Raw genomic sequence first — 9,995 nt, forward strand, 5'->3', positions numbered from 1 at the left:
CGGCGCGGTAGCAGGTGGGTCGGTGGGCCTGTCGGCCAGTCAGCTCTCGGCTGCAGCCTGCTCGGCAAAGCGGCGGGCGGAGGGGGCCGTCCGCGCGGTCATTGCCCTTCCCGGCTCTCCTGCGATTGGGCCCCGCAGCCGGCGCCCACGCGCGGATTGGTCCGCTAGGGTGTCACGCTCGTGCGCCCGCCTCCGGAGGGCTCCGGGCGGATCCCCACACCCCGCAGGTGCAAAGCTGCGGCCGGGAGCTGGGCCTCGCCGCTGGCTTGACGGTTGGCCTGCTGCACCCGGGAAAAAATGGGTTACCTGTCTTAGCTATGAGAAGTAAAATGTTCACTTTAGATGCTTGGCTCCTGTAAAATCAAGGGCGAAGGCATGCCCCAAATCTTAATATCTTAAAACTGCTGTATCTCTCAAGCTATTGTACATGTCCATTTTGGGTCACTGGGGAGCATCCTTCTGTCATTTTCACTCAGGGACAGATTGCTCTTGTTATTATCTGAATATAACTGAAGGCAGAGAAAAGGAAAAAAGAATCTGACGCCAAGGTTTCCTCCTAGAAATGGTACAGATCACTTTTTCATTTGGCCAAAATAAGTCACAGGTCTGTGTGGAGAAGTGCGGTCCTATCATGTGCTCAGAAGGAGGATGAAGTATGGATAAATAGCTCTGACTTCCATGTCCACAGGCCACAATTTCTTATGAGAATCAATGGAACAGAAAAGATGTTTAGAAGATGCTGGTTTTGCTCTCTTTCTTTCTTTCTCTCTTCTTGTTTTTGCTATAGGGCATGCATACTTCAGAGAGAGAGGGAAAGTAAGAAATTCCCTGCCCCCCCCTCAGATGGCTAGCTGCAATCTTTTCTCTTCCATTCTTCTCCTCTCAGGATTTTGGGCACACAGGCAAACGCTCCAGCTTGATTTTCAAGCTGCTAGTTTGGGAATTAAACTGTGGTGTTGGCTATGCTGGTCCTGAAGATGTTATTTCTGGTCCCAGAAAAAATTAGTATACAATGTCCATGCTTTGCTGACCTTACTCTTCAACATGAAAAAGTCCTTCTGTTTGTTTTTTAAACTGTGTGTTAACCAGAGAGAGAAAGTGACAGAGAGGGAAAAAGCACTTCCTAGTGGTGTGCGGTCACACCGCAATCAGCTTTCTTCCATTTTCTTCCCTTGACGATGTGCCAGGCATGTTTTTCAAGCTTCGGGGGCCTGATGGGAACCACGATTGGCCAGGTGGAATCTAGCTCCCTTGACCTGTGATCCAGGAATCCTGGGAAAAATGCCTTCTTAATGTATTCTGCCTCCCATCTCTATGGTGACGATAATCATTATGCAAGCCTTTTTCTTTTTTAAAAAAATAATAAGGGCTTGAGTTATATATTAAAGAAGTTATATATTAGCCAACTGTTAATTGGAACCTATCTCTGTACTGAACTCTGGATGAAATAAAAGAAATCAATACACCATAATTAATCATCAAACTGTTTCCTCGTATTTGGTAAGAAAAAATAGATCTACATAAAGGTAATAAAAACGATTCTAAAACCAAGCCCATGGAGACCATCAGGGACTGATCGTTCCATTCACCCACTGCTATTGTTTCTCACAGGCTCTTGCTCAAGCCTTCTTCCTCTAAAGACTCTGAGAGAAGGGGCGAGCAGGTAGCATAGAGGTTAAGGCAGCTGGATTCCACGTGGTGACCACACAGTTCACTTGGTGGCTTGAAAAACATGCTGGGCACATGTGCATGCGTGCCCAAAATCCTGCAAGGAGAATGGAGGAGAAGGGATTAAGGCATGGTCATTCCCCCAGCGAGTGAGTTCTCTGTATATATATCCAGTGAGCCCCTGGGAGAAGAAATTGAAAATAAAGCCTAAGCCTTCCTGGAGCAGTGGCCATTCATCAGGGCAAGGGCTTCCATGAAGATTTTGACATTTTTATGTTTTCAGTTCAATGACCTAGCATTTGTATAGAGTTTGTAGAGTTTGTTTCATTATTTAATTGGAGAAGGGGAGGGGAAAGAGAGAGAGACAGATACCTTTGGTACAGGGTCTTGCCACACCGTGATCCTTCCCTTAGCCTCCTAGCCAGTCAGGATCATCACCATGTGTAGGTATGCCCGGCATGTTTAGATCTACCCAGAATCCAAACCTGGGCTTCCCACATGACTCCAGCATTGCACAGTGACACCTTACAACCCGGACCACTGTGGGTGGACCAGACCTAGATATTTTAATGTAAGCATAGTATGAATTATATTCATAAAATGAATAACAATCATATTCATATGAAGCACATTATTATTGTACTGACATCTGATTTCAGGGTCGGCATTTGTGTTTCTGGTCATGGTCACATTGGCTCCAAGCAGAAGAATGTTAATAATGTCAGACTCATGAGAAAGACAGTAGATTGTATAAATAATATGCTCAAATGAAGGGAAAAACAATGTCATATCATGTTCCAGAGAAGTTTTCACAGCATGCCAATGAACAATGTGAGAGTAGAGAGATCTAATTCGACATTGTGAGCAGACATATTGAACTCACACGACCTTGCTGTGCTGGGCAGTGCCAGGACAGAGGTAACAAAAGCCAGAACAGCATATAGTAGCGACTAGACTTGGTTGGTTTTAAGAAGGTAGCTTTCTTTTGTTTGTTTCTGATAAATCAGCAAAGTAAGATGTGATGAAAAGACCTCTGTACACTAAGTACTGCTTTGGAGGTGACTGTCAGTTTGGTGCTGATAAGAGTCCAATGTGTTACAACTCCAAGCACAAATTGTTGGAAGGAAATGTAGTCCGATCACATGACCTTAGTGAATTATTTGCCAAAAAAAAAAAAAAAAGATTTTAGTAGGTCTTATCTATTTGAGGAGTTCATAACCTAACTTCAACTCTCGTCTCTCTTGACCTCTGTTGCTGTGGCGACTGATGAACAGATTTCTCTTTCTGGGAATATCTCCTTCTGCTGAGTGCCATGACCCGGCTGTCTTCCTGCTGCTCTGAGAGCCCTTTCTCAGATGGGCTTGCTTCTCAAACAGCACCATTCCTTGGGCTCCATCTCAGCACCCTTTTTCTCCCCAATCTCCTCTGTACTTGTGACCTACTACCACAAACATGAGGAGTTTTTTAAAAGTTAATGAAAACTGCATATTATGAAAAAGTATATGTCGATTTTTTTTTTTGGAGAGATTTTCACTGTAGGGCGCGTGCGCTCGCCAGACAGACAGAGAGAGACATAGAGACAGAAAGCGAGAAATCACCCCCCAGCGGGGATGGTCACGCCGCAATCCCTTCTCCTCCATTCTCCTCTGGGGATCTTGGGCACGCACGCACACGCGCCCGGCGTGAGTTTTAAGCCACCGGGTCCGAGACACAAACTGCAGTCAACTACGTGGGAGTCCAGCGACATAGCCATTACACTAACTGCTGGTTCCCTAGTATATGTCGATTTAAAAAATTTTTGCATGAAACTTGTACCTTAGTTCTAGTTTTTCTATGAACTTTCCTTGCACACTGAGCACTCCCGAGTCTCTCTCTCTCTTTCTTTTTACGGTTTTTGCCATAGAGCATGTGTGCTTGCCAGAGAGAGACAGAGAAAGACAGTAGACGGAAAGTCAAACATCACTCCCTGGGGGGTGATGGCCACACCACAATTCCTTCTCCTCCATTCTCTTCCTGGAGTTTTGAGCATGCATGCACAGGCACCTGGTGTGATTTTTCAAGCCTCCAGGTCTGGGACTCGAACCATGGTCAACCATGTGGGAGCCCAGTGCCTTAACCACTATACCACCTAGTAGCCCAACTCCCTGATCTCTTACATCAAGCCCACCTTCTTCTCTTCAACTTGATGTGCAGAGCTTCTACCTTAGAAAAAAAAAAAAGAAAAAACCTTCAAAACACAACACACAAAACAAGTGACTGTATACTTTTAAGTGTTCAAAACAGATATCACCTTCCATAAATACGGTACCTTTTTGTAATCCATGTTTCAGTCAATGATATCCACAAAGCCAGTGATTTGGAAATCTTCCCTGACTTGTTGGTTACCAAGTACATAAATATTTCATATCATAAATGTATTGGCATTATCTATGCCATTTTTAGGTGTGTGGCTATGAGGCAGACAGGCCTCCAGTTTTGGCGTATTTAGGCTGAACAGCTCCTTTTTGGCTTGGTGAAAGTGGGGGCCTCTGTGTTGCCATTGATGTGACAGTTGAAGTTTCTGAAGGGGAAGTGGGTAAATATGCAAAAGAACCAGGGAATTTCCTTATAAATCAGAAATCCTGACCCTTTTCATTTACCGTCTCAAGCTATGACAACACTTCTGTGGGAAAGGATTGTCCTAAAGACGTTCAGTTGTCAGAAATGTGCAGTAATGGCTCTCCAGAAGCAATCCACCATGACAGTGGTAGTGCTGGTGCTAATGAGCCAGCCTCCAATCCAGGGCCTGCCTTGTCTTAGGGGAGGGTCAGTTAGGAACAGAATGAGGTTGCATCACATCCTGACCCACCACTTTGGGTCTTGGGGTTCCTTAAAAGAAATAGTTGATTAACTGTCAATGAAACTATCTGGAGCCAGACAATGGCATGGCAGTAAAACTGATGGTCTGCAAGACTATCCTCTGTGGGATGCTCCCTGTTTGGGTCCAGACACTGCTCTGAGCATACTAGGCATACATGTACCCATGATTCAGGGCTGGCTGAAACCTGGGGTGAATGGTGGTGTCAGAGCCAAGTTTAGGGTTCTCTCTCTCTGACTGTTTTTCTTGCTCATGAAATAAATAAATAAATCTAAAAAACAGAAAGTACCTGTAGAGCTATAACCAGAAACTCTGTGTCCTATGGTATGGAGTAAGTATTGCTATGACCTTTACACCTGAGAACTGGACTTCCTATTTCCTCCACTACCCTCGTCAAAACAAGGTTAGAAACTTAAGCAGAGTAATCATTTCTATTCTGCACAATAGTATATGGGACTAACCCATCTGGACCAAGTAAGGGAGAACTCAGAGAATAGGGACTGAACTTCATCCAAGCAATGGGTTAGAAATTTAAATTTTATCTAAAGTGGCTTTCTTTCTTCCTTTCTCTTTCTTTCTCCTTCTTTTCTCTTTTTCTGTCTCTCTCTCTCTCGCTCTTTTTGACACTCATTAGAGAGAGACAGAGAGAGAGAGAGGGAGAGGAAAAAACATCCCCTTTGGAGAATGATCATACTACAATCCCTTCTCCTCTCCTTCCTTTTGGGAGTTTTGGGCACACATGCACACACTCCCAGAGTGTTTGTCAAGCTGCTGGGTCCAGGACTATAACTGCCCAGTCAGCTATGTGAGACCCAGCTAGCTCAACCACCAGGCTACAGAGCCAGCCCAATGTGGCTTTACATTATACCATAGCAGGTGACATAGGACATATGTGAAAGCACTTGGAGCAAGGTCTGACACTCAGTGGGTATTTCATAGTGTTTGAATTTGAATCCAAATTTTGGTGGATCAGACATTCACCCTGTTGGAGAGGCTCTCTGTCTATCTCTCTCTGCTGCTCATGAAACCAATATATAAATAAAAGTAAAAAGGGACTAGCAGACAGTGTAATGGTTATGTCACTGGACTCCCACATGGTTGACTACAGTTTGAGTCCTGGACCCAGTGGCTTAAAACTCATGCCAGGCACGTGTTGCACATGTGCCACAAATTTCACAAGGTGACTGGAGAAGGGACTGTGGCATGGCCATCCCCCTTGGGATAATTTCTCGCTTTCTGTCTCTCTGCCTCTCTGTCTCTCCATCAAGCACATGCACCTTATAGCAAAAATCTCTAAAAAAAAAAAGGTAAAAAGAAATGAAGTAATTTTATTCAGTACTCCAAAATTATGAAATTGTACACTAAGTTTGTCCTTGGGAATTAAAAAAAATCTGATGAATTTATTTTTCTGAGATGCTTAGTTTATGACAATATGTTCTGTCTTGCTGAATCGCTGAAAATAAATGTGATAAATGTGTACCACAACATTCAATAAAGTGTGATTCCAAACAACATTCAAATATGTTGTGTAATAAAGACGGAAATGGAAAAGTGTTTCTTCATTAAACCAACCTCAAATGGGTAACTCCCAAACTAATTATAATTCTAGCTGAAATTTTATTCTCAAGCTGAAAAAGAGGGAAGAAAAAAATGTTCAACCTTACCGGTAATCAAATCAATCAATCACTTGGTACATAGTAAGATACCAGGGCATTATTATTTTTCATGTTCATTATGGGCAAATATTTTATTAAGATAATATTCAGTTGGCCAACATGAGCCTAATCATCACTGCTAGTAAAAAAGTAAACTGATAAAACTTTTTTCAGTGTAATTATTTAATAATATGCCCTGAAATCTTTATACATTGTCTACCCAGCAAGTCCTACTGCAGATTAGGTATGATTTTTGTAAGGTTATTTATAGTTTGAAGAACTAAATATATGGCAATATATAAGTATAACTCTCTATATGTACTAGGGGACTAATGCATACATTTCTATGATTAGGAAAATACCTTATATTTTCACAACATATTTAATTATAAGGAAAAATTTCAACCTATGATACTAAGTGAAAAAAAGAAAGCAGGCAACAAAAAATATGTAGTCTTGATTCTGGTTTTTTTTTTGTGTGTGTGTGTGTTTTAAATAAATATAGCAGTTCCCTTTATCTGTAGTTTCACTTTCTACAATGTGTTACTCTTGGCTGTGGTCTGAAAACATTAAGTGGAAAATTTCAGAAATAAGTGTTAAATTGTGTGCCATTTTGAGTAACACGATGAAATCTAGTACCATCCTGCCCCATCCCACCTGGGGCGTGAAACGTTCCCTTGTACCAACCACCAGTTAGTCATTCGGTAGCTGTCTTGGTTATCAGGTGGACTCAGTATCACAGTGCTTATGTTCAGGTAATCCTTATTTACTTAATAATGTCCCCAAGGTGTAAGAGTAGTGATGCTGGCATTTCATTATAATTGTTCTAGCTCATTATTAGGTATTGTTGTTAATCCCTTACTGTGCCAAATTTATAAATTGAACTTTATCATAGGTATAATTATAGAAAGAAAACACAGTATATATAGGGTTAACTACTATCTGTGGTTCCAGGTAACCACTGGAGGTGTTGGACTGTATACATAGGAATGCACAGGAAAAAAGAGTATATGAAGTGTGAATTACAAATAATATAACAAATGTTAATATTGGATTGTCAGAAAAGTCATGATCCATTTTTTTATAGAAAAACAGGAAAAAATACATCATGATTCTTCTGACAACCTGCACTCACTGGACAGAGAGAGAGACACAGACAGTGAGAGGGAAAGTAAGAAATCACCTCCCCAGGGGTGATGGCAATACCACAATCCCTTCTCCTTCATTCCCCTTCCAGGATCTTGGGGACACATCCATAAACACCCAGTATGATTTTCAAGCCTCTGGGTCCAGGACTTAAACTGTGGTCAGCCATGTGGGAGTCCCCAAAGTAACAGCTACACCATCTGCTAACTCATATTAATTTATAATCAGGAAAAAAATGCTTAATTAAAAAGAAAAGAGACAGGGGAAGCTGATGACATGGCAGTTAAGGTGCTAGACTCCTACATGACCCACCATGGTTCAAGTCCCAGACCCAGCAACTTGAAAATCATGATGGGCACATGTGTGTACGTCCCCCAAATCCCAGGAGGAGAATGGAGGAGAAGAGATTGCAGCATGGCCATCTACCTAGAGAGTGATTTCTCACTTTCATTCTCACTATCTCTGTCTCTCTTTGGTGAGGGCATGTGCTCTACGGCAAAACCTTAAAAAAAAAAAAAACAAGCAAAGGAGGAAAGAATTGAAGGGAATAGCTGGTGGCATAGTGATTAAGGTGGCTGGATCCACATAGCTGATTGCACAGTTCAAATTCTAGATGTAGCAGCCTGGCCAAATCCCAGAAGGAATGAGAGATGGAGAAGAAGGGATTGTGATATGACTGCCCCCCATGGGGAGGGTGCTTTCTTACCCTCTCACCTAAATCCCTCTCTGGCAAGCGCATGCACTCTCTAGCAAAAAAAAAAAAAAAAAAGAAAGAAAGAAAGAAAGAAAGAAAGAAAGAAAGAAAGAAAGGGAAACAGTGAAATACATATTTATTTAAAAGCTTTAGGAGAAAAACAAACAAAATACCTAGACCTTCTAAAATATTGATATTTTCCAAATGGTCCTACAAGCTCTTAAGTCGAATCAGCAACCATGTGGCAAAATGACATTCTTGGACTGACATAGGTAGCCCAAGATAAGACAGCATGAACACTAACTAGAAAACTTAGATCAGGTATAGAGAAATAACGGCTGTAAAATGAAGGGAGGAACAAGAGTGAACTGGGGCGGCCTGCAGAGAACCACACAGAACACAATGAGGCTCACAGAATGTAGAAATCTTTTAGTCCAGCCCCCAAACTCCCCATATGAAAACTGGAAGCCAAGGTGAAATACTGTGTCATTCTTCACAGAGCTTACTGCTGTCCTCTAGCCATGGCAAGGTCTGTGGACAGGCTCTTCCTTGGAATCCAGGTCCCTCAGCACCATCTTTCCCCCTTCATTTTTCTAGCAGAAAATGGATTTTTTTAAGGAGGAATTTAAAGAGGTGTTAAGAAGTTCAGTAACTTTCTAAGGAGGAAAAGCACATAACTGTGCATGTGGCACAGGAAGGGAACATGTACTCTCTTATCTTTGCCCTCCTCCAGCTGCTCCCATCATTACTCAGTTTTATTACATCTGTCCTCGTGGCCACTGCACTCCCCAAGGTTACGAAAACAGAGCGGTCACGCCACCCTGGTTGACCTGAGGGAAAGCCGGGCTCTTGGAGATCTTTAAATAAAGGGAGACAGAATTTATTTACCTTGTCAGCATGCCTGCTAATCCTGACGAACTATGCTTTACTTCATTTCTATCTCCCTAAAACCCTGAAACCCGATCATGTGTAATATGCAGAAACATTCAGGTAATCAGAATGTAATCTGCAAGTACTCAGTTGTAACTAGCAAAACGTTCTGTTAATGGGATTTTTCTTTCTAAAAAATATTCCTTCTCCAAATAATCTGGTACCTCACTGTGTTCCCTATCTCGTGTTCCACTTCTCACCTCAGTCAGACTCTGGCTTCATCATCGACTACTCCTTCTAGTGCTCCTTCTCCACAAAGTTGTTCATTTGCACATGCTACTTCTTCATTCATTCAACAGAGATGTACTAAGGGGGTTCTGGGTTCAGCTCTGTTAAAGAAACAGTTATTCATGACACTTGCCAAAGATGGTAAGGCGGACTTTATTCAAGAGGGCCATGGCAATAGGTACAGGGACCACTGCAAAGAGGGAGTGGTGGAGGCCTGGTCATAGAGGAAGGAAATTGAGCTGAACGCCCACTCCAACAAAGGCAGATGGGAATTTATAACCAAGAGGCAGCACGGGGGTCAGTGGACAGAAAAGTGAGAAATGGAAACATTACAAATTTAGGGTTTCTGGCTACATGGACGTGATAGAATCATTGCTGAAGGCAGGTCAGGGTGGTAAGATATTGAGAGCAGTCAGATAGCAAGGACGAGAGATTTCTCTACTATGCTTAGCAGGATTCTTGATCATACTGGATTCTATAAGACAGAGAGGGAAGCGCACAGTCAGGGTTAGTCAGGAAGGACTCAGGAGACCGAGAGAACTTCGGATCAAAGGAGAAAGCCCAGGGACCAGCAGTTAGCATAATGGCTATGTCGCTGGACTCCCATGTAGTTGATCGCGGTTCGTGTCCCGGACCCGATGGCTTAAAACTCACACCAGGCGCGTGTGCATGCGTGCCCAAGATACCGAGAGGAGAGTAAAGGAGAAGGGATTGTGGCGTGGCCATCCCCCTGGGGGGTGATTTCTCACTTTCTATCTCTCTGTCTCTGTCTGTCTGGTGAGCGCACATGCCCTATAGCAAAAACCTCTCAAAAAAA

The 9,995-nt window shown here is 42.7% G+C and overlaps 1 protein-coding gene across 2 annotated transcripts in view; it reads right to left on the minus strand.

Moving 5' to 3' along the window:
• Window positions 1-9,995, minus strand: part of SLC46A3 (solute carrier family 46 member 3) — a 33,626-nt gene that overhangs the window by 19,821 nt on the left and 3,810 nt on the right. The window contains exon 2 of one of the 2 annotated variants that reach the window (XM_027767221.1): window positions 3,836-3,870. The exons of the other annotated variant lie outside the window; for it this stretch is intronic. The gene's annotated coding sequence lies outside the window, so the exon portion shown is untranslated. The remainder of the gene's footprint in view (window positions 1-3,835; window positions 3,871-9,995) is intronic. 2 annotated transcript variants of the gene reach the window in all.

The sequence above is a fragment of the Tupaia chinensis genome, unplaced genomic scaffold (assembly GCF_000334495.1).
Source record: "Tupaia chinensis unplaced genomic scaffold, TupChi_1.0 Scaffold144045_1, whole genome shotgun sequence".
Lineage (NCBI taxonomy): Eukaryota > Metazoa > Chordata > Mammalia > Scandentia > Tupaiidae > Tupaia > Tupaia belangeri.